The sequence below is a fragment of the Arvicanthis niloticus genome, chromosome 25 (genome assembly GCF_011762505.2).
Source record: "Arvicanthis niloticus isolate mArvNil1 chromosome 25, mArvNil1.pat.X, whole genome shotgun sequence".
Lineage (NCBI taxonomy): Eukaryota > Metazoa > Chordata > Mammalia > Rodentia > Muridae > Arvicanthis > Arvicanthis niloticus.
The window spans coordinates 444,733-451,651 of NC_133433.1; positions in this window are offsets into that span (position 1 = coordinate 444,733).

The following is a 6,919-nucleotide window of genomic DNA, read 5'->3' on the forward strand; positions in this document are numbered from 1 at the left end:
AGGCAAGCAAATAAATGTGTAAGGGGCAGGACCCATTTTTATAAGCAAAGTGAGAAGAAATGGTTCTAAAATTTGTTTTTTAACCAAATATCTAGAATAGGGATCGATTGCAGCATTGGTGAAGTAATTTATATAGATACTTTATATTTTCTGCCTGTGAATGCTAGCTTGCCACCAACATTTTATGACTATCATATGATTGTAAATATTATATGACAAATACTCTCTGTTTACTCAGAAATCAACATATGTAGCTACTTTATAGTTGCTTTGGACAATAACTTGCTATGTATCCATTTATTTAGAATTGTTCAACACCACAAAGATCAGCCTTCTTGATCTTGTGCTGCGCTTAATTTAGAATATAGTTCTTAGAAAGTATCTTTTGAGAAAGACCAGCATTCTTTTTTTTTTTTTTTTTTTTTTTTTTCCTTCAAGACAGTGTTTTTCTGTGTAGCCCTGGCTGTCCTGAAACTCACTCTGTAGACCAGGCTGGCCTTGAACCCAGAAATCAGACTGCCTCTGCCTTCCAAGTGTTGGGATTAAAGGCGTGCGCCACCACTACCCGGCTGAGACCAACATTCTATGAAACAATCACTTAACTAAGACATGTACTAAGGAAGTGTTTAACTTCTAAACGCTCCAGGAGACCTGTTATTATGCTGAAACTGATTGACTGTTCATATTTTATGTAAAAGAGCAGAATAAGAAAGATTCTTGATTTTTTTTCTTTTGGAAATAAGGTCTGATATAAAATTCACTGTGTAGTCAAAGATGACCTTGAACTTCTGAACCTCCCACCTCTAACTCCTGAGAACTAAGATTAAGATTACAGGCATGTATCATACTTCATTTATATATTGCCAGGTATCAAACAAGCCCTCTAGCAACTAAGCTACATCTTCTGCTTGACAGAATTCTTTTGTTCATTAAGATTTGACCATAGGTAGCACAGAAGTAAAAAGGGAACCATGAGACTGGACTTTGAGGTTGTGTGGAAAAAGGGAAGGGTAATAGAATATTTGTGACATGAAGCAGAAAGGCAGCTTCCTGGAGTACATGGCCTGGAGGAATGAACAGAAACAAATTAGGTACATTACATGCTGTAACACAAATTGCATTGTGGGCTAATGTTAAAGATAAACAAGAAATTCAGTAGGATAAATAAAAGCAATTGTGTAGAAGTCAGAAAAAGAGCAATAGTAAGGATTACTAGTGTTAGACATTCTAACTGTCTGGGAATGTCAATATAGCTAGCCTGGTTTGCTCATCATTGCTTCTGTCTTTTGTTCGTTGTTGTCTGTTATTTTTGAAATTTGTTAGTTGTTTTTCCTAACTGTTGTGTGCCTGTGAAGAGACACCATGATCAAGGATACGTATAAGATAAAGCATTTAACTGGAGGCTTGCTTATAGCTTCAGAGAGTTAGTCCACAATCATCATGGAGGGAAACATGCATGGATGGAGCTGAGAGCTTACATCCTAATCTGGAGGCAGGAGGGAGAGAAACAGAGAGAGGGAGCAGGAGAGGGAGAGAGAGGGAGCTCCAACCAGGCCATACTTCCTACCTTCCTTAATAGTCCACCAACTGTAAAACAAATATTCAACCTATGAGCCTGAGTGCCAATTGTTATTCAAACCACCACATTAATTACTTTGATTCCGGGTTTGATTTGTTTGTTTGTTGGGTGGGTTTTTTTTTTTTTTTTTTTTTTTTTTTTGTAGTTGTAATGACCCCCTGTGTGCATTAGGTATTATTTCCCTTTCCTGGTACCAGGGTTCCCTATAGGGTGACATTCAATTTTGACATAGCTTGTACAGTAAGTTTTTCTAGGTTTTCTTTCTATATTTTAAATTGTGTTTATAGTAATCTGGGTTTCCCTTAATTCTTTGTTCTCTCTGGTTTAAATTTAAACATGCCTGGGGCAGTTTCTGTTGGAAAGTTGGGAACTCTTATCAGCAACAGTAATTCTCTCTTCTTTAGGTCTGCTGCTCTAAGCTTATATGGCCTACAGGAGGTTCAGGAGTTCAAGCTCATCCTTGACCCAATAGCAACTTTGTGGCAACGCGGATGAGCATGGCTCTCAGCAGGGAGTGGAACTCGCTGAAAGGATTAGAAGGATTAGGAGGTGAGGCCTTGTCACTGGGAGAATGCCCTGAGGTGTTAAAAAAAAAAAGACATGTAACCCAGCATTTCTTTTTCTGTTCCTGCCAGTCAGGATATAGCTCTCAACTACGACTCCAGCATTATGCCTGCTATGCTCCTGCCATGATGATGATGGACTAAACCTCTGAAACTGTAAGCAAGTCGCTAATTAAATGCTTTCTTTTATAAGAGTTACCATGGTCATGGTGTCTCTTCACAGCAAAGGCACAGTGACTAAGACAATAACTCTTCCTCAGTGCCTCAAGCTTGAGATTCTTGTCTATAAACCTTCACATTATCCTCAACACATTGAAAAAAAAAAAAAGTCTGTCAAGGGATCTTTTGCTCCTACACTTAAAAAATGTCCATTGATTATTTTTTAATTGTTATTTTTTTTAACCACTCTGTCCTTTCAATAGCCCACATTATCCTTTGAAGATATCTTCTAACATGGTTTTAAGGAGTCTTTCAGAGTAGCAAAAAGCTTTCAGAGAAAAACCTACAAAAGTAATTCTAAGGCAAAAAAAAGAAAAAAGAAAAGAAAATAAATACAACTCTTAAAATCTATTCAGTTTTAACATAATTTTGAAGCAAATTTTGAGTTTTTGCATCAAAAGAAAAAGAAAACTAACACAGTAAGTTAAGAAGGGTTACATGAATCTGAATATATAGTGCAATTATAGGTTCCTGTGACCTCACAGCCAGGGTGGCTCTGGTTGTGAGTACAGGCAAGTTTTAAAAGCTTATTATATATAGGGTACTTTTGTCACCATGTACCAATTCTCTTCTGAGAATCATAATCTCCCAAGTCTGAGCAGAGATCACATTGCCTTTACCAAGATCCGAGATTCTGATCCTTGCTTGGTATTAGACTTTCTTACTTTTTAATGATTTTTGTATTTCTATTTTAGTTCCCTGTGCATTGTTGTTGTGTCTGTGTGAGGCTGCTGATCCCCTGGAACTAAAGTTACAGTTGTGAGCTGCCACGTGGGTACTGGGAATTGAACCTAAGTCCTCTGGCAAAGCAGCCTGTGTTCTTAGTTGCTGAGCTGTCTGTCTAGCCCCAGTATTAGACTTTATAACAACTCCTGATACAGTCCTTGGAATCTGACTCTGACAAGGCATTCTCTGATTAATGTCAGTAAAAGTAGACATAGAAAACACAAGACCTCACTTGGAACCTCATATCCTCTTCCTATCATAAGTCATTTTCAAACAATTTTCTTACATGAAATAAATGCAAATATAGGAGATGAGAAATGTTTGGTAACTTTTCATACAGTTTGAATAGTTATAAGCCTAGCATCAGGAACAGAAATTCTAATTCAGAAGGTGCTTCAAGTCTACATACAGAGCAAACATTGCCTAGGACAGAAAAAAACAATCATTGTGAGAATGAGTGTATTTATGAAAGAATAGACTTTGTAACTCTTTCACCAAAGGTTTCAGAGGCTACTCGAGTCTCCTCTGAGCACTGTATCTGTAATGCACAGTATTTTGTGTTACAAATATGATGACTAATTTTTATTTGTGTTGTTAGAATGTGGTAAATAGTTTTAGTTGATTGAATATATCATAAAATAATTAGAACACAAAGAGCTGCTAGGACTGTCCCACTACATGTGTAAGTTGAAAATGTAAGTCAAAACTGTATTTAATGACCCTAACCCACCTACCTAGTAGCTAGCTAACACTGTATTATGTGAATCATTTGTTCTTGGTCCCAATCATATGGCAAACTAAGAGTGTTGTATTCGAGGAAAGATTTTTTTTTTTCATTTTATTTTATTTACATTTCAGATGCCATCCCCTTTCCCCATTTCCCCTCCCTAGAAAACCCCTGCCCCATGCCCCCCTTTCCTTTTTGCTTTTATACAATTTTTTTTTAAATGTTAATCAAAGGATTTATAAGTTTGGTAATGCTCAATCAGAAGGGTAATCCAATACCCAACCTAGATATAAAGACAGTGGAGACCTGTGAACATCTGCCTCCATGCCCCCTCTCTCTTTCTCTCTCTCATCATCTAGTTTCTCCTCTTCGAGGAAAGATTTTTAAAAAGTAAAATTTCACCTTGTGGTGGTGGCGGCGGCGGTGGCACATGCCTTTAATCCCAGAACTTGGGAGGCAGAGGCAGGCGGATTTCTGAGTTCGAGGCCAGCCTGGTCTACAGAGTGAGTTCCAGGACAGCCAGGGCTACACAGAGAAACCCTGTCTGGAAAACAAAACAAAACAAAACAAAAAAAAAAAAAACAAAAAAGTAAAATTTCTACTAAACTTATAACATTTTTGTTCCACCACCCTAAAATAAAAACTTATTATGCTGAACCATCCACTTCTGACAATAATTTCAAAAAGTTGACCCCTGTGCAGTCCCCAGCCCTAAGACAAATTATCTGTTAGGCTAGATCTGTATTTTCCTGGCTCTTTCTAAAAACTATTAAGAATGTCATCCACAATCACAGATTCTCTACATCCAGTTTTAATATCACCATCAGAAGCTGATTTTTCTTTGTACAATGTTGTAACAAACACAAACACACACACACACACACACACACACACACACACACACACACACACACACACACACACAGTATAAGCTGTGATTTACTTAGCCAATGGGATTCTTAAGCCACTGGCTACTCTCTGAGAAGTCAAACTAAGATTTTGTGAAGCTTTTGTCTTAAAATTTGCATACTTCTGTCAAGTATGTATTCACAAACATCTTTCTCATTGCTCAGAAACTATATTTACTCTTTGTCTAAATGGATTAACAGAATTAAAAAGGAGAGGGAAACTGAAAGCACAACACCCTTGTTACAAGAAAGAGCCTGTAAAAATAACTGCAGTTTAAGAAGCACAGTAGCCTTGAGACGCCTACCCGTCAGGACAATTGGTCCTGCAATAGCTCAACTGCTTTGGAAACATTGCTGAATTATAACAGCACCATGTCATAGTGGAGTGATCAGGTTTCAGAAATTTAAAAAAAAAAAAAAAAGGCCAGTTAAATTTGAATTTCAGACAAACAAGAAATAATTTATTTATATTAAAAGTGTGACAAAATATTATGTATTTAGCTGAAAGTCAAATTTTGCTTAATGTTTGTATTTTATCTGTCAGCCCTAGATAAAAAGCAAAATATGGTGAACCCATGAGTCTCCAAAGAAAGCAAAAACTAGGTTCTGTATGCAATTCAAGAGGTATATAAAAATATATTAGAAAATATCCCATTGATACTATTTATGATTTAAAAAATTAAACATTTCAGTTGTTCTGAAAGTTAATTTGCACAAGGTAGTTTGGGCCATGAGTGTTCTATTAACAGTAGTGGGCCAGTCAATGACAAACAGTAAAAGATTTGTGCAAAGCTTGTCCTTTCACCTTAGTGGGCACCTCCATCCCCTGGTCCCGTGAGGGTTGTCCTTAGCCCCGTTCAGACCCCCACCTCACAGCCACTGCAGATGTCACTTCCACTTTCCACTGATATCCAGTCACTGAGTTACTGTATCCCGTTCCCTTTCTCTCTTGTCCCTTTGGTTCCATGATTCCATGATGACACTTGATGAGACTTTTCGACAGTAGGATGGTCCTTTCATTTCTCTTATATTCCAGGCTGGTCATAAGGCCGTCCAGTGGTGTGGAGATAAGAGGGTTTACCCTTTCTCCGAGGGGTAGCTATCTAACATACACTCACTAACAAGAATTGTCTCTGGCCTTTGGAGTCTTTGTTAAGGCTAAGGCTTTATGGTGTACCTCAGAAATGATAGATGAAACTTAGGTCTCCACATTTTTTTTCTCCACATAGCAAACATTCGCCAGCTATTATACTCCAATTAAAACTGGATAAAACTGGAGCTTCTTCCACCACCCCCCCTTTTTTTTGATAATTCACAATTGTCAATCCAGAAATTAAAACACTTTTTGAAATAAAGGCCACATTTATTTATTGAAAAGAATATCAATCAGCCAGACCTAAAGGTTCTCTGAGTATTTCAGGGATAATGAGTGTCAAAAAAAAAATGACCTGATTTCTAGCTCCTAAGATCCACTCTGCCTTTTGGGGCTCAAGAGATGTTCATGATCAGATTAATTAAATGGCTGTCATGGCAACTTATTTTGGGATGTGAAGTGTGGGTGCACCTAAAAACTATTTTAAATGCAGAATAATCTTTGTTTTAATTATGCAGGAATAGCCAATGTCTTGAACACTATTTGCAAACACCGAGGCTGGTAAGCTGAAGTCACTGTTCTCCACTGAAGGAAGTTTGCAGCTTTAAATCACTGAGGCTGGGGAGCAGGGTGTGCTTCTCTACCCTCTTTAAATATATGACTTAGAATCTTTCTTGGCACCATCTGAAGGGGAGTAAACAGTGCTCACAGAGATCCCACCATGACTCAGGAGTGTTCCCAGTACATCCTAATAAAATTCTACAAAGCAGAAGGCTTTTAATCATATCTTACTGGTGCCTCATGCTAAGTCAAATAGTCTAACCATGTGTTAAGAGTTAAAGCCATTACCCAAACTCATAAAGCCAAAAAGGTGTGCTCAACACTCTGGTCTTAGGCCTCAGACACAACTTTAAGAGAAGAGATGCATTCATTTAAATGTTGGAAAACATAGTATACATGTAGCAAGTGGTTAGCAGTAACTATTTTTAAAGAGTGTGTCTATATTCTCTAGAATATTACCTATGACTGCTGCACTAAGTCCTGTTTCTCCTTGGACCCTGCCTTTTGAGTGTCAAGGTTTTTTTTTTGTTTGTTTTTTGTTTT